This window comes from Sus scrofa, chromosome 3 (genome assembly GCF_054392235.1).
Source record: "Sus scrofa isolate SSC_HxYL_T2T_F1_AM1 chromosome 3, Sscrofa_HxYL_maternal_Yorkshire_Landrace_v2.0, whole genome shotgun sequence".
NCBI lineage: Eukaryota > Metazoa > Chordata > Mammalia > Artiodactyla > Suidae > Sus > Sus scrofa.
The window spans coordinates 65,501,793-65,528,094 of NC_139385.1; the positions used below are offsets into that span (position 1 = coordinate 65,501,793).

At 45.8% G+C, this 26,302-nt stretch overlaps 1 protein-coding gene across 5 annotated transcripts in view; it reads right to left on the minus strand.

The window, feature by feature from the left end:
• The window catches only part of PDCL3 (phosducin like 3), a 185,631-nt gene that overhangs the window by 85,660 nt on the left and 73,669 nt on the right, over positions 1-26,302 (minus strand). For 2 of the 5 annotated variants that reach the window (XR_014841404.1, XR_014841408.1), the window contains exons 8-9: positions 10,800-11,162; positions 9,660-9,780 (exon numbers count right to left, since the gene is read on the minus strand). The exons of the other annotated variants lie outside the window; for them this stretch is intronic. The gene's annotated coding sequence lies outside the window, so the exon portion shown is untranslated. The remainder of the gene's footprint in view (positions 1-9,659; positions 9,781-10,799; positions 11,163-26,302) is intronic. 5 annotated transcript variants of the gene reach the window in all.

Consider the following 26,302-nt stretch of genomic DNA (forward strand, 5'->3'; position numbering starts at 1 on the left):
TCAAAGGTCAATGAAACACCCATGGAAACTAATCACATAACAGAACAGAGTGAAAATCTCAACAAATCCCCATCAGAAATAGTACTGAACAAAATCTTCTGATGATATGGTCAGCCTAGACACTGACTACAAAACAGAGCAACAGAAAATCAAAAGAGGTAAACAGCTCTCTCCTAAACATTAGATCAAAAAAGAAATGTATACCAAAATCACAGAAATCTCAGAAAATGACAATTAAAAAAAACTACACGGTAGAACCTGTGAATTATAACTGAAGCACTGCTCAAAGGAAAAATTATATACTTATTTATATCAAAAAACCTCACAAAGATAGGAGTTCCTGTCATGGTGCAGCAGAAACGAATCCGACTGGGAACCATGAGATTGCGGGTTCCATCCCTGGCCTCGCTCAGTGGGTTAAGGATCCAGAGGTGCTGCGGCTGTGGTGTAGGCCGGTGGCTGCAGCTCCGATGTGACCCCTAGCCTGGGAACCTCCATATGCTGCAGGTGCAGCCCTAAAAAGACAAAAAGACAAAATTAAAAAAAAAAAAACCATAAAGATAAAATGAATCACTTTAAACATCTAACTCAATTTTTAAAACTCTATTTTTAAACTCAACCTTCAGTCTTAATGTGTTAAGACAGATTTTTGAAGGTACCATTGATGTACAATAAACGGCACACATTTAAAATGCGCAATTTGGCAAGCTGTGACACAGGTAGCCACCTGAGAAACCATCACCACCATCAAGATAAGGAGCATATCCATCAACTCCCGAAAGCTTCTGATGTTCTTTTGTGAATGCCCTCCTCTTGCCTCTCCACTCGTCCCCAATCAGGGATCTAAGTCGTCCCAGGCTAGGGGTCTAATAGGAGCTACAGCTGTTGGAGCCACAGCAACGCCAGATCCAAGCCAGGTCTGTGGCCTACACCACAGCTCACAGCAATGCCAGATCCTGAACCCACTGAGCGAGGCCAGGGATTGAACCCGAAATCTCGTGGTTCCTAGTCAGATTCGTTTCCACTGTGCCATGACGGGAACTCCCAGGGATCTAATTCTTATCAAGATATATCTGTCTGCACATTCTAGCATCTTAAAGAGATTCATAGAGCATATATTCTTCTTGTTAGCTCCTTTCACTCAGCATAATTATTCTGAGAGTCACTGAAACATTTACAGAGGTGATGGTACATGCTGTCTGGGATGGGCCCCAAACATAACTGGCTGGAGCCAGGAGGTGAATGTGACTAAGACTGGGTACAAACTAGGGATGCTGGAAGCTGGATCATGAGCACCAGACAGTTTATTATCCTATACTGCCTGCTTATATCAGTGTTTCAGATTTGCCTTAAGAACAGTTTTTTTAGGGAGTTCCCGTCGTGGCGCAGTGGTTCACGAATCCGACTAGGAACCATGAGGTTGAGGGTTCAATCCCTGGCCTTTCTCAGTGGGTTAACGATTCAGCGTTGCCGTGAGCTGTGGTGTAGGTCGCAGACGTGGCTTGGATCCCGCGTTGCTGTGGCTCTGGCGTAGGCTGGCAGCTACAGCTCCGATTCGACCCCTAGCCTGGGAACCTCCATATGCCACGGGAGCAACCCAAGAAATGGAAAAAGACAAAAAAAAAAAAAAAAAAAAAAAAAAAAAAGAGAGAGAGAACAGTTTTTTTAAAAAATTTCTTCTTCTGCTCCATCTTGCTCTTCTTGTGCTTTCATGTTACCGTGAATGTCTTGAATTATTATTCGAAGTCATTTCCCTTGAATTTACTTTTGGAGATTTTGAAATTCAAACTCGGTATCAGCAGGTCTCCAGACCAGTGAACAATGTCTTTTAAAAAAACAAAAGGAAACGAAATGAAACCTCCGCTGACGTAGGTTTTTGAAGTGCTGGTTTCTGGACATCATGGATACTCTTGTCCGAGGGTGGGACTGTGTGGCACCAGATGCTCCCTGTCTGGTGGACACAGTCAGCATCTGACAGCCAGACCCCCTCTGAGGGGAGACATACTTGTGGGAGAAGGTGGATCTGCCAACTAAGTGGTGGTCTTGTTCCTCAGGGGAGCAAAGCACGAGGGACCAGTGTGGGCCAGGGGTGACATAAAGAGTTAGCATCAATCAAATTCAGTGATCAGAAAAATGTAAACAATGAACCACAATGTCTGCATTTTGTGTGTGTGTGTGTGTGTGTGTTTTAATTAAAATGCTATTTTAAAAAGTTAGGAAAATAAAAATGACCGAAAGAAACAGTCCAACTTCCTTCGGTGTCAATGAGCATTCAGCTGTTAGGGTGAGCTGGCCGGTTCCTCCTTTTACCCTGAGTGGCTCTACATTTCTTCACATTGCCTCTCGGGGAAAAGCAGACATGCGATTTGCTTATGGCATTTTTCGTGTGTCAGGGTCCATTGTCCCTGACTGGGTGGTGTCAGTGGGATAACTGGAGTGGTGGCTGGTTACATGTGTAAGCTCCGAGGGCCCTCTGCCCTCCAGGCTTGTCCACCGTGGTCCTGGGCTCAGCCATGGGATTTGCGTTGGGCAGAGGGTCACCGTCGAGGGATGAAAGCACAGGCTTGCGAAGTGCAGCTTACCCTCTTGGAAGGATTGCTCATGGGCCCAGCACCCTGCTGTGAAGACACTCAAGCTAGCCATGTGAAAGACCATCTGACTTAAACCGGAGGGCCCAGCCTTGGGCCAGCCCGGCAAAGCACCAGAGCAGAGCCGAGCTGCACAGCCCATCTGGCTGACTGGGGCCCACAGAGACCCCAGAGACCAGCAGAGGAAGGTTTCGTGGAGGCCCAGTCAACCCACTGAATCGTGACACATAACAATATGCTTATTTTCAGCCAGTAGATCTGGTGGCTTCCCGCACAGCAGGGAATCCTTGAATACCTGACTGGAAACTTCTATGGTCTCTGGAAAGTCACTGAATTTGGGCAGTGAGCTATAGCTTAATTGGTCCTGAAAACAAAACTTCTATGACTGCAATCATGATTTGCTTCCAGCACAGGGCAGATTTAGAAAATCCCTCTCACTCGTACCTTTTCTGGAACACAGCTACTGTTGCCCAAGAGAGGAGGTGCCCAGTGGTGCCCAGAGAAGGTGATGCTGGGAGGGTCTGAGGATCCCAGACACTAAGCCAGAGTAACGCTACCGACCTAGGCTTCTCAGGATAAGACACCACGACCACGGGGTCAGCCCTGGCCCACTCAGCCCACATCACTGAGCAACCGAGTGGCCCAGGGCGGTGCTGAGAGGGAAGAAAACCAGGTCCTATTTCCAGGGGTGGCTGTGGAAGCGTGGGGACCCCTGGCCCTGGCGCACAGCCTGGACAGTCACACCTAGACGCCAGGTTAGGGAGCTGAGGAGTGGACAGGGATGTAAGAATGGAGAGCCCACGGGGAACCTGGGATGGCACAGGTCACAGCCTCAGCAGGCCCTGTCACGGAAGGGAAAGCCCAAGAGAGTGACATCATTCCGTGAAGGCCCTGCCTTCATTTCCTGGCTGTGTGCTTCCCCCCAGTGAGGAAATGGTTCCAGCTCACTGCAGTGGGTCCAAACAGACCCCACCCACCTTTCCTGGGTGTGGGGGCTGTGGACAGAAGCCAGGAAGTTAAAAGAAGTCGTGCTATTTTGGGTGCTGGAATTTGCCAGAATGCCAAGGCGGCAATATGTCTGCCCGAGGGACGTTCCCACTCCCCACATGGAGCTTGTCTGGGGCTCCCAGCTGGTAATGGGGGGAGTGGCCTCCTCCCCCCATCCCCTCACTGGCCAGGCCAGGTTCAAGTGCTTTCTCCCCCACTGATGTGAGGGTGGGCAGGACGGGAAGGCTGTGCAGAAGGCTGACGTCTGCCGAGGAGGTTCCACATGGATCAGCTCTGTCTTGGTTAACTGGATGGGGAATCAAAAGAGAAAATCTGGGGAGTCTGGCCCGGGGAGGGGGGGCAGGCCAGGCCCCACACATCTAGGAAAGGAGGTCATTTTGAAGAGAATGGGAAGCTATTCTGGGGAAAGAGAAGGCAAAATGGATGTCAGCAGACAAGACAGGAGAAACCTCCAGTGCTTCGAAGGCTGCGTGTATATGTGTTCGTGTGTGTGTGTGTGCCTGCGTGTGAGTGCACGCTCGCACGTGTTGCACATTGAAGTGTTTCATGGAGCTCGGATGCAGAGCCCTATTTTTAGTGTCTATTGTGTGAGGCTGTGGCAGGGGTGTGCGGAGCTGCAGTCTTCCGACAATGATTCCATTTTAAACAGGGAAAGAAGGTAACGAGGGCAAAAATAATAACTATTTTCAGGCCTCAAAATTCAGGGTGTTTGAAACAGGGTTTTCTAAAATGCCAGCCTGGTGGAAGAAGCAATTTGCCTTCAGCTTTCCTGTTTTCCTCCCAGGTCCCGCTCAGGGCCCAGCTGTCTGATTTTCACTATTTACCTGGGGCGAAGGGAGAGGGGTGTCCATCTGAGGGGTGGGGTGGGGCCTACCCCCTGGGGTGATTGTTCCTCTGAAACATCTTGGGGGCAGCATGGAATGCAGATTCCCAGCCCCAGCTCCACAAAGGGTCTGATGCCTCTGGTCTAGGAGACGTCTAGGAATCCAAATATGGTTGTTTTTTTTTTTTTAACCAAGCATCTCCAGAGACCCCATTTTGAGAAATGTCCCCTTGAAGCTCTAGAAATCACACTGATGAGTTCATCAACAGAGAGGAATCTGAGATGTTGGGAGCAAGAAAGAACATAGGACTGGATAAGGCTGAGGGGGCAGGGCTGAGATCGCTGTGAAGTGGTGATTTTATGATACAAAATGTGTATCCTCGTCTCCTTCCTGGCACAGAGCTCCTGGGAATTTCCGAAGTGCAGAGAGTGATAAAGATGTTTGGGTTTTGGGGGGGTTTTTTTGGTCTTTTTAGGACTGCACCTGCGACATATGGAAGTTCCCAGGCTAGGGGTCGAATTGGAGCTACAGCTGCTGGCCTACACCACAGCCACAGCAACACAGGATCCGAGCCATGTCTGCAACCTATACCACAACTCATGGCAACACCAGCTCCTTAATCCACTGAGTGAGGCCAGGGATCAAACCCGAGTCCTCATGGATGCTAGTTGGGTTCCTCACAGCTGAGCCACAATGGGAACACCAAAGGTGACAGCAGCTGGAGTTCAGTCACTGATGGCCAGTGATTTAATCCATCAAGGCTGTGCCATGAAGTTTCCAGCAAAACCCAAAGGGTCAGATTGGTGAACACATGGGAGTCCTCAGGGAAAGGGCCTGGCATGGAGAGCGTGGGCTCGACCAGCCTCTTTCCCACACCTTGTCCTATTGGGAAACTCTTTCTGCTGGCTGTTCCAGCTGCAAGTGACAGTCTTTGTAACACAGCAGCAACCCGGGCAGGAAAATGCTTCTCCAAGTTCTGTGAGCAGCTCTAGCATATTCACTGAACTCTAGGATGTGGGGCTGTCAGAACCCCCAATCTATAGTCAGAAATAGGGCTGACCACCTGATTTGCAACTAGCATCTTAAGTGGCTGGGGGGGGGGGGGCTCTCCTAGGACTGAGCTCTTAACTCGTGGGATCTGACACTGTCTCCAAGTAAAGAGAGTCAGAACGGAGTAGAACTGACACCCAGCTGGTGTCAAGGAATTACTTGGTGTGGGAAACAAGCCCACACACTGGAACTGGGCGCAGAATTATAACCACGGACCCTAGATTTCACTTTAGAAGCTGAGGCCCATGTGCTGTTTGCTGAAGGGCTGTGGCCATATTCGGAGCACTGGCTCATCCAAACAGGCCTGAACTTAAATAGGATTCCTTTCTCTCCACATCATACATGGGACCACAGCAAAGAGGACTTCCCTTTTTCTTCCTTCAAACCTGGGAAGGGTCTGGCTAAACAATGATGCTGTGAGGAGTGCCCTTTGGGGAGGAGGGGGGTAGAGAGAGTCCCCAGGGGATGAAGAAAGGCCACACATACTGGTTCTGTATGGCTGGCCGGTCTCCTCCAGGGGCTGGGGGAGGGGAGCTGACAGACAACTGCTCACACATAAATGACATTTGCGTGGGATGACACCAGTGGGAGAAGGTCACTGCTGTCAAGACTCAGCATGAACCTGAATTAAGGGTTGGCAGAAATGGCTTTAGTATTAAGGTGCTATAATTGGTTCTCTGTTCACATCAAATGAAAGGTCATGGCAATGATCAGAAAGAGCCCGTGTCTTACCAAATAAAACAAAGGTGATGCCGGCATGGCCTCCTCTGCCTTCTCTGCAAGACTCCGGGGGATGATACTTATTCTAACTTCAGCCTGACATCACAGCCCCCTCTCACACGGAACTTAGATGTCTTGGATCTTCCTGGAGATGTCTGGCTCCTCATTCTTTCTTTACTAAGACAAAGGACTGCCCAGACTCCCGGCAGGTGAATCAGAAGCTCCACGGCCGGGTCCTAGATGCTGCCTTTGTTTCAAAAGCCCTACAGGTGACTGTGGTGCATAACCAGGGTTGGCGGCCATCCTTGCTCATGTTCTTCGCCCTGAGTCAGAAGGCAGTGTGCGTCAGCCAGAGACTTTGAGTGGCACGAGAGAGAAATCCAGCTAAAGTGGTTTAAGTGAAAAGGAGGGCCTGTTGGTTCCCTAAGGGGCAGGGGGAGAGTTCCAGTGGGTGGTGCTGGTGCCTGGACCCCAGGTTCCACAGAGGCCTCTCTCACCATCTCTCAGCTCTGACTGTCTCCTCCACCCACTCTCTCTAGGGAGGAGGCAGAGATGACTATGAAAGGCCATGGAAATAGCCAACTCATTTTTCTCTCTCTCTCTCCCTTTTTTTTTTTGGTCGCGCCCACAGCATGCAGAGATCCTCCGGTCCCAAGCCAGGGATTGAACCTGTACTCTAGCAGTAACCTGAGCCACAGCAGTGACATTGCTGAGTCCTTGAATGCCAGGCCACCAGGGAGCTCCTAGCCAATTCTTTTCTGAGCTCTGTGCACGCATCCATGTCAGGCATGAAGAAATAAGCACTTCACACACTACGCTTTACAATCTTATCAATCTTACAGGATGTGCCCCTTGTCACTCTCATTCCCTGGGCAGAGGGTGCTGGAGACGTGCCTACATGGGTGTGCCCACTAGAGAGGTGGGAACTGAGCTCAGGACCACTGGATGCCAAAAGCATGGTGACAGAGCAGCTCAGCCTCCTGGACCATCAATGACCACTCGGCTCCCCTCCTCCCCAGCCACACAGCTGAATCACCTCTTTCTCTGGACTTAAATCATGCCCCTCTCTCACTGTGAAGCACCCAAGGGAGTACTTATTGCAGTGCTGACACCTTCTAGCAGTTTATGACGTGGACAAACTGCCTTGGACTCTGCCCCGACGAGAGCTCTGTTTCCCTTCCAACAGGTGGGCCAGCTGTGCATCCAACATCAAATTCCCTCTCAGTCCTGAAAGTTCTGGAGGCACCTCCATGTCCACTCAGGTGAAACTCTTTTTTTGGGTGGGGAGTGCACCTGCAGCATATGGCAGGGTCGAAACAGAGCTGTAGCTGCCACAGCCACAGCAACACGGGTGGGATCCAAGCCGAGTCTGCAACCTATACCACAGCTCACAGCAACACCGGATCCTTAAACCCCTGAGGGAGGCCAGGGATCAAACTCACATCCTCATGGATACTAGTCGGGTTCATTACTGCTGAGCCACAACAGGAACTCCAGGTGAAACTTTTATGGACAGATGTTCTAGAGGGTTAATTTTGTTTTCACTACAAACTGCATTTCACAGAAAAGCAGAGACATAAGGAAATCCAGCTGCAGAACCTCAAGGGGGCTGCGGATTTTGGACAATTCCTCTCTGCCCCAATTCTCAATTCTCTCTTCAAGGTCAGAAGGTTGAAAGAAAAGCTCAAGCTTTCAGCAAGTCGCTGCCACCACACGGTAGGCTAGCCTCGCTTGGGTGAGCACCCTGGGCTGCAGCCCCGCATGCACCCCTCCCCTCCAGCATCTCCCCCCCTCCCCAGCCCCCGTCCTCTTCTCCCTCTGGGGTACCTCCTCCTCTCATCCCACGGCAGCTCTATTATTTCTAAACTACCTCATTTACTTCTGTGATTTTTGTCTTCCTGCTGTGACATCAAGACTGAACTTTAGTGGGAATATAAACATCATTTTTAAATCCTTTTGCAGGCTTGCAGGCGTTCACTTTTATATTCTACCGTGCTTGTCTCTCTAGGAATAAACACATTATGCACCAACAAGTAGGGTGAGAAAATGAATTTCCTTTGTTGCTGCAGTGCTTCTTGCTGGAGGCACCATGACTTGTAACATAGATATATTTCTATGCTCTTTCCCGCCCTGACATCAACAAGAAAACTGGAGAAAAATTCAAATCATGCCTTGTGCCGTGAAGATGCAGAATGGAAATGCCACTGGTGCTGAAGGCTTGCCTGTCATCTGCCTGTGACTGACACCCTGGATGGTAAAGTGAAATGGAAAAACTGGGTGATCCCAGGTGCTGTCCAGAAACAGAATCAGACAGAGAGGCAAGTGTGCTAGAAGGGTCTGGATGGCCAAGTTGCTGATGCACTTGGCAGAAGAGAAGAGGGCTAGCCCACCATACAGATGGCATTTCACCCCACCAGTGCATGGGTTTCATACCTGGGACAATATTTGGTAGTAGCACAACATGTAATTAGCTAGAGAACTGAAGAGTCTGAAAGCCTTTCACCATGGTCAATTTTTTTTTCTTTTCTTTTTTTCTTCTCTTTAGGGCTGCACCTGGGGCATATGCAGGTTCCTGGGCTAGGGGTTGAATCAGAGCTGTAGCTTTGGGTCTATACCACAGCCACAGCCACATGGGATCTGAGCCTCATCTGTGACCTACACTGCAGCTCATGGCAATGCCAGATCCTTAACCCACTGAGCATGGCCAGGGACCAAACCCACATCCTCATGGATACTAGTCGGGCTCTTAACCCACTAAGCCACAAGAGGAACTCCACCATAGTCAGTTTTTTTTCCATAACAGTTACAATCAGTCACAGACTTTGTTGTTGCTGGGTTTTTCAAAATTTTTTTAGGGCTGCACTCGTGGCATATGGAGTTTCCCAGGCTAAGAGTCGAATCGGAGCTACAGCTGCCAACCACAGTCACAGCCATGCCAGATCTGAGCCACATCTGTGGCTTACACTGAAGCTCACAGCAATGCCGGATCCTTAACCCACTGAACAAGGCCAGGGATTGAACCCACAACCTCACGGTTCCTGGTCGGATTCCTTTCCGCTGCACCATGATGGGAACTCCAGTCACAGACTTTGAAAACAAACTTATGGTTAACAAAGAAGACAGGAGTGGGGGGGGGGGATGGACTGGAGGTTTCAGACTGGCATATGCACACTGAAGTCTATGGAATGACTGGGACCTGTTCTACAGCACAGAGAACTCTACCCAATATTCTGTGATCATCTATGTGAGAAAGAATCTGAAAGACAATGGATGTGTGTATATGTATAACTGAATCACCTTGTACAGAAGAGATGATCACAACATTGTAAATCAAGTCTAGGTCAATAAAACTTTAAAAAATGAAAAAAAGTTAACAGTCAGAATTTCGTTCTCATTTTGGCTGATATGCACTGTGGCTCATCTATGGTTAGAAAGCAGTGTTAGTGACACTACCACTACATGTACGTACCGCCCGCACTGCACACTGGTTTGGGAACCAGCGGAGGGAAGTCATGGGGTTCCTTCTTCTCCACCCCCTCATTTCACTGCAGGGGCGGGTACAAAAGTCCCATCGGAATGGTTCCCAGGCTCTGGGGAGAAATGAGCAAAGGGCAGTTAGGAATCTGGTGTCAGGAGCCTAGTTGTTTTGATAAGGGAGATCCTGACTGTGCTTCAAGCTGCAAGAGGGAGGAAGCTCCCTGGTAGAAGCTGCAGAGAAAGGAGGTGAGCAGCTTTTACGGATGCAGGGGGAGGAGCACCAGGGGCAGACCAACTGGGGGAAGAGGAAAAAGCAGTTAGGAAACAACCAGAAGGGAGGTACCTGGAGCTGTAAGAAGGGGTCATCAAATGCTGCTGAGGATTTGGAAATGACAAAAATCCAGGAGAGAAGTGAAGCTGGGAGCTCAGAGTTGGGTGTGATTTTGCTGAGGATCAAAATCCAAATGGCCATGGTTGAAGAGAAGGACAGGAAGTAAAGATAACTCTTGCAAGATGTGTTGATGAGGGAAGGAGAGGGATTGCCAATAGTCCATTGGGAAGAAAATACTGACAGGCAGTTGTCCCTGGATGGGAGCGTCTGGACGTATGTGAGTCTGGACCACAGAAGGAGGCAAAGGTGTGGGGAAGTCTGGAGGTGCAAAAAGAGGGTGGCAACGGGAGCAGGGCCTGAGCACAGGGTGTGCAAGTGTGGAGTGTATGTGTGTGTGCGTGGCTGAGTGGGTGTGTATGGAAGGACATGGTCAGAGTAAAGTGAGACCAGAGAAAACCAAGTCATGACACCCATCCCAGGATGGTGGCTGCCATCTTCCTCCTGGATTCCACTTCCCTTTGGGCAAGTCCACATCTCTCCAGCTGCTGGGGGCGCCTGGCCATTGCCAAGCCTGCTGGTGCCCTGCACGGGAACACCAGGGTCAGGGGTGACAGTAAGGTTCCCTGATGCTCCCTGAGCCTCCAGTACCCATGTACAGAGAAGATCTGAGGCCTCAGTACAAGGGAAGGGAATGGGCCTCTCCCCGAATCCGTACCTCCCTTGACCTGTAGCAAGCAACTCTAACAGAGGAGCCCACACACCTTCCCCGGGATGCTGACAGCAGGAGGCCATTTGTCACACCTTGAGAAATTGTGGTCCATGAGATGCCGTGTTGCTGGACTGGGAGCCTGCCTCTCACCAACTCAGTGAAGGTTTCAAAGTCTTCGGCTGAGTTTCAGCTCCAGGCTCCTGTGAGCCCCCTCCTATGGCCAGGCCTGAAAGTGCAGCATCTCCCCAGCCCTTGGCCTGGGAATGGAAAATCCTGCTGGAAATGAGCATCACAGGGCTGCTTCTTCCTCCAAGGAGAGTTTTCGATGTGCTCAGAAGGCTCTGTCACCCAGACGCACATGCATCCCTGCTCTTACGATACATATCATGAGGCAGCTACACATTTCCTCCTGACTTAAACAGGAGGGTCGGCAGTGTCCAGGCCTGGAGCAGTAGCTGGAAGGAAGAGGAAAGCAAGACAATCAAGGGAGGTGTGGGGTGTAGGAGGTAACGAGGATCCATGTAGGGAGCTGATAGGTGGAGGGACTGGGGTCTGTGGGATACGGAAGAGTAGATTTGGCTTGATCCCCCCTGCAGAGAGGCCAGCTGTGCAGACCAACAGGGCTGAGCTGGGGCCAAGTAGGAGGGCTGGTTAAAGAGTGGGATTTGGGGAAGGATGAAGCCTGGAGCTGTGAAAACTCTGCAGAGAGGATGATCATGGCCAAGCCAAGAAGGCGGAATCTACAACCTTATTCAAGGAAGAGGGCTGCCAAGCCTGAGGTCAGGAGCCAAGTGGACATTAAGATGGAGCAGTGGACAAGACGCAATGTGTGATGGGGGAAGTAGGATCTGGCTCTGTGAAGTGGGCCAGCCCCTCAGAGCCTCCTCTCTAAGATGCTGATTAATAGCGTTGAGGAGGGATAATGGTGGCGAGATGAACAGCTGCAGAGGGACTGCAAGAAAGAAGGCTAAATGCTTGTGGTGAGAGAGGAAATGCCAGAAGAAAAGTGGCCCTCAGTGAGGAGAAGGTACAGGTGTGATCAGTTTTTGGGGATCTGAGTTTCAGGATCTGAACTTGAGAATTGCAGGTGCCAAGGCATGATAAGGCTGGGTGTTGGAGGACCCACTGGTGTGGATATTCATGGATTTCCTGACTTATTCTCTCTTCATTTTCTATATGTCCTTCTTGCACTTTTCAGAGATGTTTGGATAACTGTTTCTGTTTTTCAGTTTTCTCCAGTTAAATGTGATTTTGTTGGGAAGAAGCCTTGGTGAGCTCCTCATGCTGCCATCTTGGAAGTACCCAGCTCATGCCTTTTGCATTCTTTTCCTTTTCTTTTCTTTTCTTTTCTTTCCTTTCCTTTCCTTTCCTTTCCTTTCCTTTCCTTTCCCTTTCTTTCTTTCTTCTTTCTTTTTTTTTGTCTTTTTGCTTTTTCTTGAGCTGCTCCTGCAGCATATGGAGGTTAGGCTAGGGGGTCTAATCGGAGCTGCAGCCACCCGCCTATGCCAGAGCCAGAGCAACACAGGATCTATGCCGCATCTGCGACCCACACCACACCTCACGGCAACACCGGATCCTTAACCCACTGAACAAGAGCAGGGATCAAACCTGCAACCTCATGGTTCCTAGCCAGATTCGTTAACCACTGTGCCACGATGGGAACTCCTGCGTTATTTTCTTATTCAGATATTTTCCTGCCAATTGGAATATAACCTTGTTCCCATGTAAAGTGTCCTCACCAGCATCGAGGATGCTGGGATAGGTACCTCTTCTACAAGAGCCATCCTAAGTCATGTTCTGGAACTAGACTTGCTTCGTTGATGAGGCAAGAGAAGGGCCAGTGTGGCTCAGATTTTACAGACAGGTTTCTTTTAAATGCTCAGCATAGTGGGGTGTTCAGGTGCTATGACTTGAGACAGTTTGACAGGGCCCAAACTTGGCTCAATCAGTGTCCATGTCTTTGCTATAAACATGTGAGGAGGGCCAAGTTGGATCTGAACTCATGTCTTTTTAATTCCAAAGCCCTCATGTCCAAAGGCCTCCCCAAAGAGGGCTACTTCCCAACTTCTTTCTAGTTTTCTTTGGTGACTACAAAGTTCTCCCTCTGGTTTTTCATGTTGTAAGGTCTTTCAAAATCCATGGGATTAGAGGCAGAGTAGTTTTACAAGATTTCCTGACCTGCATCCTAAGAAGCTAGATTTTTGTAAAGGATCAAATTCTTCTGAAGATAGTCCTTTTCCAACTCAAAATAGAGAACATGGGGTACAATTGGAATGGCTGGCTGGTTGCTCTGGTGGGCTTGGATAAGCAAAGAGAGACGCTGATGAAATGCTAAGGCCTAAAACAAAGTGCTTGCCAGGCTGGGAAACTGGGTTTTGGCAAGACTAAAGCCAAAGAGGAGAATCCTTGTGGAATGAGACTGTTTATACCCTTGAGCCTTTAGGTACCCAGCTCTGCTCCTGAGTTTCATTGCCTCCCCAGGTGTGCTCAGTCCAGGTAGTGCCAGATTGGCAGGCAGCTTCCTGTATTCATGCCTCCAGCTGCACTAACTCACCCCCTTCCTCAATGAGGTCTCTTCCGTAGCACTTCCTTACAGAGCCGAGAATTACAGAACCGAGAATAAGAGGGATGGCAATTCATAACTTTATTGCTGACTTACACTTTAGGGAGATAAGAGGTAAAAATAAACAGCTAGGGAAGGTATTTTTAGAACTCATAGTGACTCAGAGATATTAATAACACCTGGGACTCGCCAAGTGCTGTTGCCTCAAAACGCTTGAATAAATAAGAAAACTCGGGCTGGCTATGTGCATGGAAAGAGATGGAGCAGCATTTGATAGGACTAGCCCTGGTTCACAGAGTCTGAGTAGGCTCGGCTCACCTTTCAGGAGCATGTCTTGATGCCAGGCACAATGCTGAGCTCTGAATGTTGGACTATCGTAACTTGCGAGGGAGTGGGTTTTTGGGGTGTTTTGTTTTGTTTTTTGCTTTTTAGGGCCACACCCACGGCGTATGGAGGTTCATAAGCTAGGGGTCTAATCAAAGCTACAGCTGCCAGCCTACACCACAGCCACAGCAACACCATATCTGAGCCACATCTGTGAGCTACACCACAGCTCATGGCAATGCTGAATCCTTAATCCATTGAGGGAGGCCAGGGATCTAACCCACAACCTCATGCTCCCTAGTCAGATTCGTTTCCACTGCACCATGAAGGGAACTCCTGCAAGGTGAGTGTCTTTATCCTTTCTTTATGATAAGGAAATGAAGGTAGGTATGTGAGGAAACTTGTTCAAGTCAATCCATTGGTAAGTGAGGGTTCTGATTCCAACGTGGGACTGCCAGGCCCAATCCCCCTGGGATAATTTGCCATCCAAAGTCTCCAAAAGATTGGAGCACTGGTATAGCACACACCAGTGGTGAGAACAGGAGGCTCCCCTGAACTGCCATGTTTTGATATACGGTGAGAGGTGGTATAGAGAGATTTGAAAGCAGATGTAGATATCAGGGTTTTGGTCAGGATTCTGACATTCATAGCCCAAGTGACCTTAATCAAGAAAAAAACATATGGAGTTTATAAGCCTCCACTCTCCCATCTATAAAATGGGGACTAGTAGAGGCTTTCAGTTCAGGCCATGATGCAATATTGTATATTAGATTTATTGTCCACCATAAGCAAGTATGAAAATGGAAAAAATCTGAAATGACTCTTCAGCCGCAACAGACAGTGCAGGGCTGTGGCCCTGTGAGGAGAAGAACACACAGAATAACTTCAAATTTATACCAACTTTCTGCCTAAGAACACCTTCTACATCATGGCATGGGAGTGGAACTGAAACAGAAGTCAGTGTTCTCATGGGGTGGAGGAGAAAGATTAGAGTGTGTTGCTGATGAGGCAGCTGGAATTTGAGAGGCAGAATACCAAAGAAGAGGAAGCTATGCAGAAAAAATGTCCCAGAAATCCGCATATGGACCTCTTGAATCTCTGGACAACTGCCAAGCTACACATGCACAGATGAGACTCCAAAAGACATGGCAGAGAACAACTACTGGGAGATAGGAATTGAGGTTCCATAGATGGCACAGTGCTGGAAAGGTTGGAGGTCCAAATTTCCAAAGGGGAGGAATTTCACTGAACACCTTAAGCATTGAGTTAGGACCCCATAAAGGCTATGTTCTAAATAAAGGGCTACTTTTTTTTTTTTTTTTGTCTTTTTTGCCATTTCTTGGTCTGCTCCTGCAGCATATGGAGGTTCCCAGGCTAGGGGTCGAATTGAAGCTGTAGCCATCAGCCTATGCCAGAGCCACAGCAACACGAGATCTGAGCCATGTCTGCAACCTACACCACAGCTCATGGCAATGCCGGATTCTTAAGCCACTGAGAAAGGCCAGGGATTGAACCCGCAACCTCATGGTTCCTAGTCGGATTCATTAACCACTGAGCCACGACAGGAAATCCAAGAGCTACAATTTCTTATCCTACATACTCTTAACCTGACATACCAAAGCCTAAAAGCAAGTTCCACTGTCAGTAATTAATTGCTTGCCAAAAATACACAATCCTCTTTAAAGGAAGAAAATATAATTTGGGCCCTCAACAACACTGCATTCACAATGTACAGCATATATTCAAAATCATGGACAAATAAAGAAGCAGGAGATATGACCCCATACTAGGAGAAAAACAGTCAATAGAAACAGACACAGAGATGATGGGATTAGCAGACAAGCAATTTAAAACAATTATAGCATTTTTGTTCAAGGATTTATACAAAAAATGTGGATATAATAAGCAAGTAGATGGGATATTCAGAAGAGAAAGTGACACACATTGCTAACGTGTGTAACTGTAGCCTCAGAAAGAGAGGCAAGAGACATTAGAGCAAAAAATTACTGAAAATATAATGGTGGGAATTCCTGTCATGGCTCAGTGGAAATAAATCTGACTAGCATCCATGAGGATGCAAGTTCAATCCCTGGCCTCACTCAATGGGTTAAGGGTCCGGAGTTGGCGTGATCTGTGGCATAGATTGCAGACACAGCCCAGATCCTATGTGGCTGTGGCGCAGGCCATAAATTACAGCTCCGATTCGATCCCTAGCCTGGGAACCTCCATGTGCTGCAGGTGCAGCCCTTAAAAAAAAGACAAAAATAATAATAAAAATGAAAGAAAATACAATGGTGGAAAATTTTCCAAGTTAGATTAAATCTATCAACCCAACAAGTTCAAATCCAACAAACTCAACAAGTCCTGAGTATTATAAACAAAAAGAATATTACATCTTAGGGCAAGTAAAATTTCTAAACACAAGTGACAGAAAAAATTTTAAGCAGGCAGATGTAAAAGACACAGCAATACAGAGCAGTAAGGATAAATGGAAATAGAAAGTTGTCTTTAAAATGCTGATGAAAGAAACCCATCAACTTAGAATTCTATTTCCTGTAAATATATCCTTTTTAAAAAGTGAAACTATAACATATTCAAACTAAATAGAGAGTAAAAGAATTCATCCATACACTGCATTACCAGAAATACTAAAGGAGGTTCATCTGGCTGAAGCTAAATGAAATCAGATGGGATCATAAAATCATCAGGAAGAAACAAAGAGAGAAGGAAGGGTAAAATAAGTATTTTTGTTTTTAATTTATTTAAAGTCAATTAATTCTTTAAAATAAAAATATTAAAATGCATTATGAGACCTATGCCATACTTAGAATTAAGGGGTAGTAAAAAAACAACACAAAGATGGAATGAAAATAAATGAAACATTATCCTAGGATTTTTACATTTTACATGAAGCGGTATAATATTAACTAAAGATAATAAATTAAGAGTACATATTTTAATCTCTAGAGCAACCACTATAAACTCAAAATCAATGGCATAGTTATACTGGAATACTGAAAATTATTCAATTAATTCAAAAGAAGGGAATAAAGAAGAGCAAATGACCAAAGAGCAGATGGGACAAATACAAAAAAAAATAGCAAAGTTGGTTAAACATTTTGATTAAAAAGTAGAGCTTGTTGGAGTTCCCATCATGGCACAGTGGTTAACGAATCTGACTAGGAATCATGAGGTTGCAGGTTTGATCCCTGGCCTTGCTCAGTGGGTTAAGGATCTGGTGTTGCCATGAGCTGTGGTGTAGGTCACAGACGTGGCTCTGATCCAGCGTTGCTGTGGCTCTGGCGTAGGCCAGCAGCAAAAGCTCCGATTAGACCCCTAGCCTGGGAACCTCCATATGCCATGGGAGCAGCCCTAGAAAAGGCAAAAAGACAAAAAAAAAAAAAAAAAAAAAAAAAGTAGACCTTGTCAGACTGGATAAAAATATAAGATTCAACTATATGCTGTATATAAGATGCACACTTTAAAAATAAAAATACAAAGACGTTAAAAGCAAAAAGAGACAGAGAGAATGACATATCATGCAAACACTAACTATAAGAAAGCTTGAGCAACTATATGAATATGTCAAGATAGGCTTTAAGGAATGTTACCAGAGACCTTGATGAACACTTCATATTAATGAGAGGGTCAGTTCATCAAGAAGACATGACAATGTATGTGCTCTTAGAGTACTTCAAAGTACGTTCAGAAAAAAAGAGAGAAACAGAGAAGTCCGCAATCACAGTTATATATGTTAACAGTCTATTAATGAGTAACTAATAGAAAGAACAGGCAAAAGGCTATCAACCAACTTAATTGGTATTTATAGACCAGAGTACCCAACAACACACACATTCATTTCAGGCACATGTGGGACATTTACCAAGGTAAGTGATAAAGAAATGAAATCTTAAGGAACATCTTCTCTGACTAAAATAGAATTAGAAATAACTAGTAATACATTTAGAAATTCCAACCATTCAGAAATGAAGCTATGTATTTTTAAATATTCTATGAGCCAAAGAGGAGATCACAAGGAAAATCAGAAATATTTTAAATGAATGACAATAAAAATAATATACATTAAAATCTAGGGGATGCAACCAAAGGAGTTCTCAGAGAGAAATATATGGCACTAAGTGAAAACTATGAGTAAAGAAAGAAGATTTAAGACCAATGATATAATTTTAGCCACCCTGACGGCATGCCTTAGATGTTCCTGGGCCAGGGATTGAACCCAGTGACCTGAGTTGCTGCAGTGACAACACCAACACTGGATCCTTAACCCGCTGCAACACAAGGTAAGTCCAAAAAAGAATTAAACAAATAAACAAACAAACAAACTCTGAGTAAATAAATTACAGGCCTTAAAATAGTAAAACTTTGTACCCTTTGACCCTCACCTCCCATTTCCCACTCCACCCAGCCCCCAGCAGTCACCATTCTGCTCTCTGCTTCTGTGAGTCTATTTCACATTCTGCATGTAAGTGAGATCATTCAGTATTTGTCTTTCTTCGTTTGGGTTATTTCACTTAACATGACATCCTCCAGGTCTCTCCATGTTGCCACAAAGGACTTGACTAAAAAGTCATTTCAATGGCTTTTCTCCTTTTTTAACCAAATAAATTTTTTTTTAAATTTTCCTCAATATCCTCTCCTTCTCCATTGCATTGCTTTCCACCCAGATCAAGTTTTCAAACTACAGAGATTGTAGAGGTATGTGGTTAATATGGTAGGTGGGAGAGAAAAATACTGGTAAGATATAGGAGATACGTCCAGGGGGGAAAAAATACATGATCTATGGAATGCTACCAACTCAGGGTGTCAGTCTGGTGGAAGAGGAAGGGATCTAGCCAGCGTTTTGTTTGTGGTAATAAATACACCACCTAGCTTGGGGGTGGGGGCAGGGGAACAATGATATAAGATACCACCTTAATGAGTCAGGAGGGAAAAGAGAAAATAAATAGAAAGAAAAAGATAAGAAAGAGAAGAAAGGAGTTCCCTTCATTGCTCGGTGGTTAACAAACCCGACTAGTATCCATGAAGATAAGAGTTTGATACCTGGCCTCGCTCAGTGGGTTAAGAATCTGTCATTGCCATGAGCTTTGGTGTGGATCACAGATGCAGCTCAGATCCTGTGTTGCTGTGGCTGTGATGTAGGCCAGCAGCTACAGCTCTGATTGGACCCCTAGCCTGGGAACCTCCATATGCTGCAGGTGCAGCCCTTAAAAAAAAAAAAAAAAAAAAAAAGATGAGCAAAAAAAAGAAAGAGAAGAAAAACTAATGGAAGAGAGAAAAAAAAAACACAGAGGAAATCAATGAAATTAAAAATTGATCTAAAAATATTAATAAAATTGATAACTCCATAGCCACACTAATGAGAGGGAGGGAAATTGCCAATCTTATGAATATAATGAGTCATCACTACAAACCTTATAGGCAGTAAAATAGTAATAAAGGAATATTATGGAAAATTTATACCAATGAATTTAACTTCTATGAAGTAAATTCCTTAAAGATACAAATATTAAACAGAACTAAGAAGAAATAGAAGATCTGAATTTTCCCTTATTTTCTAAAGAAATTGAACTTGTAACCAAAAACTTTCTCTTAAAAGAAAGTCCATGCCCATGTAGTTTCACTGATGATCATCTAAGAACGCAATAATATACCACCATTACACAAGTTTTTAGAAAATAAAGAAGCCCTTCCTGACCCAATTTATGTGGATACTGAAGCCTCACAAATATGCTACATAAAAGAAAAATATCAGACAAATATTACTTGTGAACATAGAAACAAAAATCCTCAAGAAAGTATCAGCAAATAGAATTTAGCAATACACAAAATGACAATACATCATGACTAAATGCGGTTTATCATAGAAATTCAATGTTAATTTAGCAGTAATTAAGAATGTAATTCACCACATTAGCAGAATAAAAGAAAAAGCATCCCTACACTCAGTAAATAACTTCAGAAAAAGCAGTTGACAATATTCAACACCCATTTATGATTTTTTAAAAAAGAAAACTTTCAGCAAACTAGGAATAGAAAGGGACTTCCTTAGCCTGCTATAAGACAACTGTGGAAAACCTTCACTTAACATCAGACTTAATGGTAAACGACTGAATACTTCTCTTAAGATTGGAAACAATGGAAAAAAAAATCTGCTCTCTGCTTTCTATTAAGCCTTGTATTGAATGAGATTGCTCAGCTAACGGGAATAAAGCCAGAAAAAAAAAAAAAAAAGGCATACAAATTGCAAAGGAGGGCTTTTGCAGACAGCATGATTACGTACATAGAAAATACAAAGCAGTCTTCAAAAAAGCCACCAGAATAAGTGAATTGAGTGAGGCTCACGGGATAAGAGGTTAATATATAAAGGTCTATTTTATAGTCTATTCTATATATTAACATAAACAATTGGAAAATGAAATTTAAGAGAAAATTTCACTAACAATAACATAGGAAATAAAATACTTCAACATAAATTTAACAAAAGATGTGCAATACCTACACACTGCAATCTTCAAATGTTACTCAGGCAGCACAGACCTAGATAAAGGAAGTGAAAGTGCTCATGGATAGGACAACTCAAAATGATGGAGACACCAATGCACCCTAATCCAGCAGATCTTTTATTCAAAAATCAATGAAACATTATTCTAGAAAATAGAAAATTATTCTGTAATTTATGTGGAAATAAAAAGGTCTTAAAACAGCCAAAACAATTTATGGAAAGAACAAGTTGGAGGATGAATATTGCCTTATTTCAAGGGATATTATAAAGCTCCAGAATCATAATGGTATTGAGGCAGGAGATAGATGGGCTCCAGCATAGGCATTTACACTTTTGTCTGCAAAAGTGCCTCTTGCTTGTACTTCCTGAAGCAGGAGATTCACGGGCTCCAGAGTAAACATTTACAACCAGCCACCCCTCTATACTTCAAAACAGAAATAACAACAGGCACAAGGCAAATAACTGGTACTTGTCTTCTGTGACCTTGTTAAACAATAGTAATGACAGGATCAAAAGAGGGGCTAAGCCCTGCTTGGGCAAAAGACCAAGAGGTCACGTACTTCCCATCCTCAGGGTCAGGGAGACCCCAACTACACATGCACAGAGAGACCCTTCTGGGTCGGAAAGGGAGGAGCCACCAAACCTTAGTGTGTCTAGACAACCTTCCCATCACACTTTGCTCTGGAATGCATCTTGGCCAAAAGATGCACATGCAGATCAGGGAAATGCCCTGGGTCTGGTCAGGTGTGAAAGATAAAGTGAGATAACTGGCCAAAGGAAAACAAAGACCCGCAAGAACTGCCCAATCTAAGTGGTTTAAATCACCTCTCTGGTTGCTCCTCATTCAGGGGGATACCTGCACCCTCACTCCTTTGGGTGCCTATTACTGCTTTGCTTCTGCCTTAGATAAACAGACTGCTTCTCTGTGCACCCTCCCACATGCTGTGTTATGTTTCTAACCATAAACTCTGTACCTGCTTTTACAGTCTTTGCCTCCTTGAAACATTCTTGCTTTCAACAGGGGCCAAGAATCAGGGGAATTCTGCTTTCAGCCTCTGGCTAGTCTAGTGGCTAGGATTCCTGGTTTTCACCCAGGCTGCCCAGGTTTCACTCCTGAGCAGAGAATTAAGATCTTGCTTCAAGCCATCACTCACTGCTGCCTCTCTAAGATCAGTATGATATCTACATACAAACTGACAAGTAGATCAGGAACACAGAATCTGGTCCTGATACAGACAGATACATATATGGTGATACATGGCGTATCAACAGATTTTTAACAAAAGAACCAAAGCAACTTAATGGGGAAAGACATTGTTTTCAATAAGTGGAGCTAAAATTGGATATTCACACAGGAAAAACATATGAACTTTGATCCCTACCTCACAACATGTACAATAATTAATTCAAAGTGGATTGCAGGACCCCCCCCAAAAATGCTAAAATGACATTTAAAATATGTTTAGTATCTAGAATAAAACATGGAAGATTACCATCATGACCATGAGAGTAAGCAAAGATATTTTTAAACCAAATTTCATCAAAATCAAAAACTTCTTTTAAAAAAGCACCACGGATTGGAGAAAATATTCCTAACACATATGTCTGACAGTGTGTGGCATGTGGTAGCATTAAAAACTTTTTTGACTCAATATTTTTTAATGAAACTTTTTTTAAAGCAAAAGATTTGGACAGATACTTTACAAAGCTATAGAAATTGTCAATAAGCACATGAAAACTGCTCGACACCATTAGACATCAGAGAAATGCAAAGTAAACCACAGTGAGATAGCACTGCTTACTCACACCCAATGGCTGTAATTTTTAAAGTCTGACAACACCAAATATTGAGAGAATATGGTGGGAGTATGGAGCAACCAGAACATTCATTCATAAGCAGCAGAAGTATAAAATGATGAAGCCACTTTGAAAGCTCTTTGGAGAGTTTCTCATAAAAATTAAACCTAAATCTCTCTTATAACCCAGCATTCTATTTCTAGGTATTGTACCAAGAGAAAAAAAAATGTCCACCAAAAAGGCCTTCACAGAATGTTGATAATGGCTTATTCATCATAGCCGGAAACTAGAATCAAGTGAAATACCCATTCAAGGGATGAACAAATTACAGAAAACTATACGAAAGAATACAGCTCAGAGATAAAAAGAACTACTAATAGTACCTAACAACAAGCATAAATTTCAAAAACATCCTGAACAAAAGAAGCCAGGCACAAAAGAGTAGCTCCTATGTAATTCCATTTATATGAAGTTCTGGAACAAGCACAACCAATCTACGGTGATAAATGTTCCTGCTTTGTGGGTGGAAGAGACGAGCACTTGACAGCAGAGATGCCCAAAGTGACTTTCTGGGACAACAGGAGTGTTCCCTAAATTGACAGGAGTGCGAGTTACACTACTGTGTGCATTTGGCCAAAGTCATCTAACTGTGCACATGAAATTTGTACATTACACGGGGAGTGAAATTAAAGTAATATAAATTAATTGAATAAATAAGAGGAAAAAGGCGTTCCTGTTGTGGCTCAGCAGAAATGAATCTGACTAGCATCCATGAGGATGCAGGTTCGATCCCTGGCCTCGCTCAGTGGGTTGAGGATCCGGTGTTGCTGTGAGCTGTGGTGTAGGTTTCACAGATGCAGCTCAGATCTCACATTGCTATGGCTGTGGTGTATGTCAGCAGCTGTAGTTCCAATTCAACCCCTAGCCTGGGAACCTCCATATGCTGCGAGTGTGGCCCTAAAAAACAAACCAAAAAAAAAAAAAGGAGGAAAAAATAGTTATTCCTTCCCCGTGTACCTCACATGAGAATGAATGTGAATATACTTTTAGAGTTATTAAGTGCAATAAAATGCATTTCCCTGTACAGGAATTCTGGTGCCCAGGAAGAGGTTAAGGCTTTCAGAGGATTCCAGAACCATTTGCAGCAATACAGCAATGAGAGTTATTGCACCTTCTTGAGACTTTAAATAACTGCTTCTTCTGGTAGAACATAAAACAGCTCAAGAGCTTATAATCATAAAAGTGATTATATGCAGGATGGCCATGATAGCACTTCTAGATGCAACCCCCCTCTCACCAGGCCACACTGGTGACTCTCACGTCCCCCACTGCCACCTCCCCCCAAGCTGTCTTGCATCCAGAGATGCATCACAAGAGCCTTCTAACCTTGGAGGAAGCACCTCATTTATTGGAACTTTGCAGAGAGAGTGAAAGGGGCTTGGATTGTGGGGTTCTTGCCCTCTTCCTGGAAGCTGATACATCCCATGTGAATTACCCTTCATGCCCCAGGGCCGACTAGGAGTCAGTGAAAAGCTGACTTGGGGAGTTCCCGTCATGGCACAGTGGTTAACAAATCCGACTAGGAACCATGAGGTTGAGGGTTCAATCCCTGGCATTTCTCAGTGGGTTAAGGATCCGGCCTTGCCATGAGCTGTGGTGTAGGTCGCAGATGTGGCTCAGATCTGGCGTTGCTGTGGCTCTGGTGTAGGCCGACGGCTATAACTCCAATTGGACCCCTAGCCTGGGAACCTCCATATGCCGTGGGAGCGGCCCTAGAAAAGGCAAAAAGACAGAAGAAAAAAAAAAAAAGCTGACTTGGGCCAGTGAAAAGCTGGTTGAACCACCTCAGGGAGACATTTAATGGCCTCCTCTTTCTGTCTCCTTCTTCCCAATTAGTACAGTTATATTGAATTTAATCTCACTTGCCTCTGTCTTCACACACCATCCTCAGGCCATGGGGAAACAGGAGGAGCAGAGACAACAAACGGCTGTGATCTGGGGTAAGGATGGGTCCATCAGATGTGGAAGTTCATGGTTTGGAGCAAGCATTCTGAAATGCTGGGCGCCCCCTGGCCTTCGGCTTCAGCAGTCTGATCCCCGCCTCCATCATCTCGGACATTCTCCCATGAGTCTTGGCCTCACCTCCCCCATGTTCGTGTCTGCCTCTGTGTCTCCTCTTGCATGGAAAGCCAGCCTTACTGTGTGGAGGGCCAGTCCTACTGCAGTGTGACCTCATTTTGACTAAATGCATCAGCAATGACATCATTGCTGATGAATCCAGTGAAGTTCTGGGAAGGGAAGGGCACTATTCAATCCAGTATCACCAATGTTCTTGTTTTTTTCACACTGAGACCAGGGCCCACCAACGACCCTGCTATAGTGCCCCATGGCAGTGGGCTCACAGAGACGCTTGGCAGGACCTGGACGTGTGTTTCAAGGCCGTCTTCTGAGACGCCTGCCCCCGCCTCCAGGGTGGGGGGGTGGTTGAGGTTTATAGTTACAAATGTTGGAAGGTGCAGGTCTTGGGAGTTATTTAGGGGAAAGGCTTCAGTCCCCACCCAGGTGGCCACCCACTGGGCCTGCTGATCTCAAAGGCCAGAGTCAAGATCCCTTCAAACTGGGATTCATTCCCCAGGAAATGCTGCAAAGCAGGCTGCTGCTGGGGCAGGAAGTAGGTTGGCCAGCTGGAGAGGATCCTTGAGGAGACAAGTCACAGAGTGATGGGGGCAGGGGCTAGGGGAAGCACTTGGCGATTTGGGAAGGAGAGATTCCAGCAAGTAAGTCCCACCTGCCAAGGAGATGACAAACTCTTTCTGACAGTTTACACAAAAGGCACAAGCCCGAATTTTCCAGAGAGACAAATAAGCAGAACGTATCTGCAGGGATGGCACTTTATGAGATACAATTTACTTGCCTTGAATTCGCAGAGTGGTCAAATGTAAGCCAAGTGTTAAGGGCTCAGAGCCGCTGATGGAGAGAGTGGCTGTAAGACCGTCTCAGGATGCAAACTCATTTGTTTCACAACTGGCAGATCATGAATGTTCTGTGTCAGACAGGAGGGATAAATTTGATACCAAGAGCCTCGGTGCATAAATCCAAATAGAATTCGCCATCGGAAATTTAGAAACTCGAGTGGAAATCCAGCTTATCTATCATCTCCTCCAACACAGAGGGCCTCGTCTCATGGTGCTCCCTGACCATGGCACCCTGCGGCTGGTCACAGGTGCTCAGACACCCCACCATGACCCGGCGGGACCCTGAGCCCTGAGCTCTGGGATACATGTCAAGGGTCACGTGTCCTGGCTTCTGTTCTGGGCATGGCAGGAGTGGGAGGTGAGGTGGTGTTGTCATTAGAGGTTCAGAGAGGGCTGAGGCTCTAGGATCCTCCTACCCGGCCAGGCCCTCCGGGGCTGGACCTGTGGGGTGATCACTGACACCTTCCCCCCCCCCCGAGCCCCCGCCTCGGCCTGAGAGGGTTAAGGGCAATGAGAGGGAAAAATGAAGGTGAAAAGCAAACCACAGTAACAACAACAAGAATAGCATTCAGCAAGCACTGACTGTGTGTCTGCCTTTTGCTGAGCACTTTACCTGAATTAACTCAGTCCCCGCCCCTAGACTTTCTGTTTCATCTGGCCTGAGGCTGGACATGAGCAAGGACACCTACCCTCCTAGTGCCTGCTGTGTGCGGCTGGCTCGGGATGATGGCTCTAACCCTAATGCAGACCCTGAGAGCGATGAAGGGAGCCGTGTGGCGGGGGGGGTGGGGTGGGGGAGCCTGAGAGGGGAAGTCCTTGTTAGGAAGTCCAGGGCATGGTCTGGGCCTCAAGCTCCTCTGACTTTGGGAGGTGCAAGGGTCTGGGATTCTGGGATGTGGGAGGGGGAGGGGAAAGCTGGGGGCTGAGCCTGGGGTGGGTGGGGGAAGGAAGAACCATGGCCCATTTTGAGCCCATGTGCCAGGTAGCAATCACTTGAACTCTTAGGGGCAAAAGAAAAAGACTAGAACCAGAAGCTATCATCCCACTCAGAGCTGCAACAAACCAGGAACCAGCAGAGGATCCCAAAGTGTCCTGATCTTTAGACACAGGGTGGGGGTCCAGGGTTAGTCTCAAGACCCTGGAAGAATAAGTCAATGTAGGGCTTGGTCCTGAGGGAGGCAGGGCAGGGGCGGAAGCCACAGGCTGCCAGAGACGCTTTTTCGGAAGCACCTCTCAGAAGATGCAGCCTGTTCCCATGGTAATTTCGGTCCAGCCTTGCGGAAGTAACTCAGCCCCACATGGTCAGTTAGACATAAAATGTGATTTTAAATCATCTTCTTGGACCACATCTTATAAAAAATCACATCCACCTCTGGTGTATGCACTGCTACTTTTTAAAGGGAAAATGTTGGA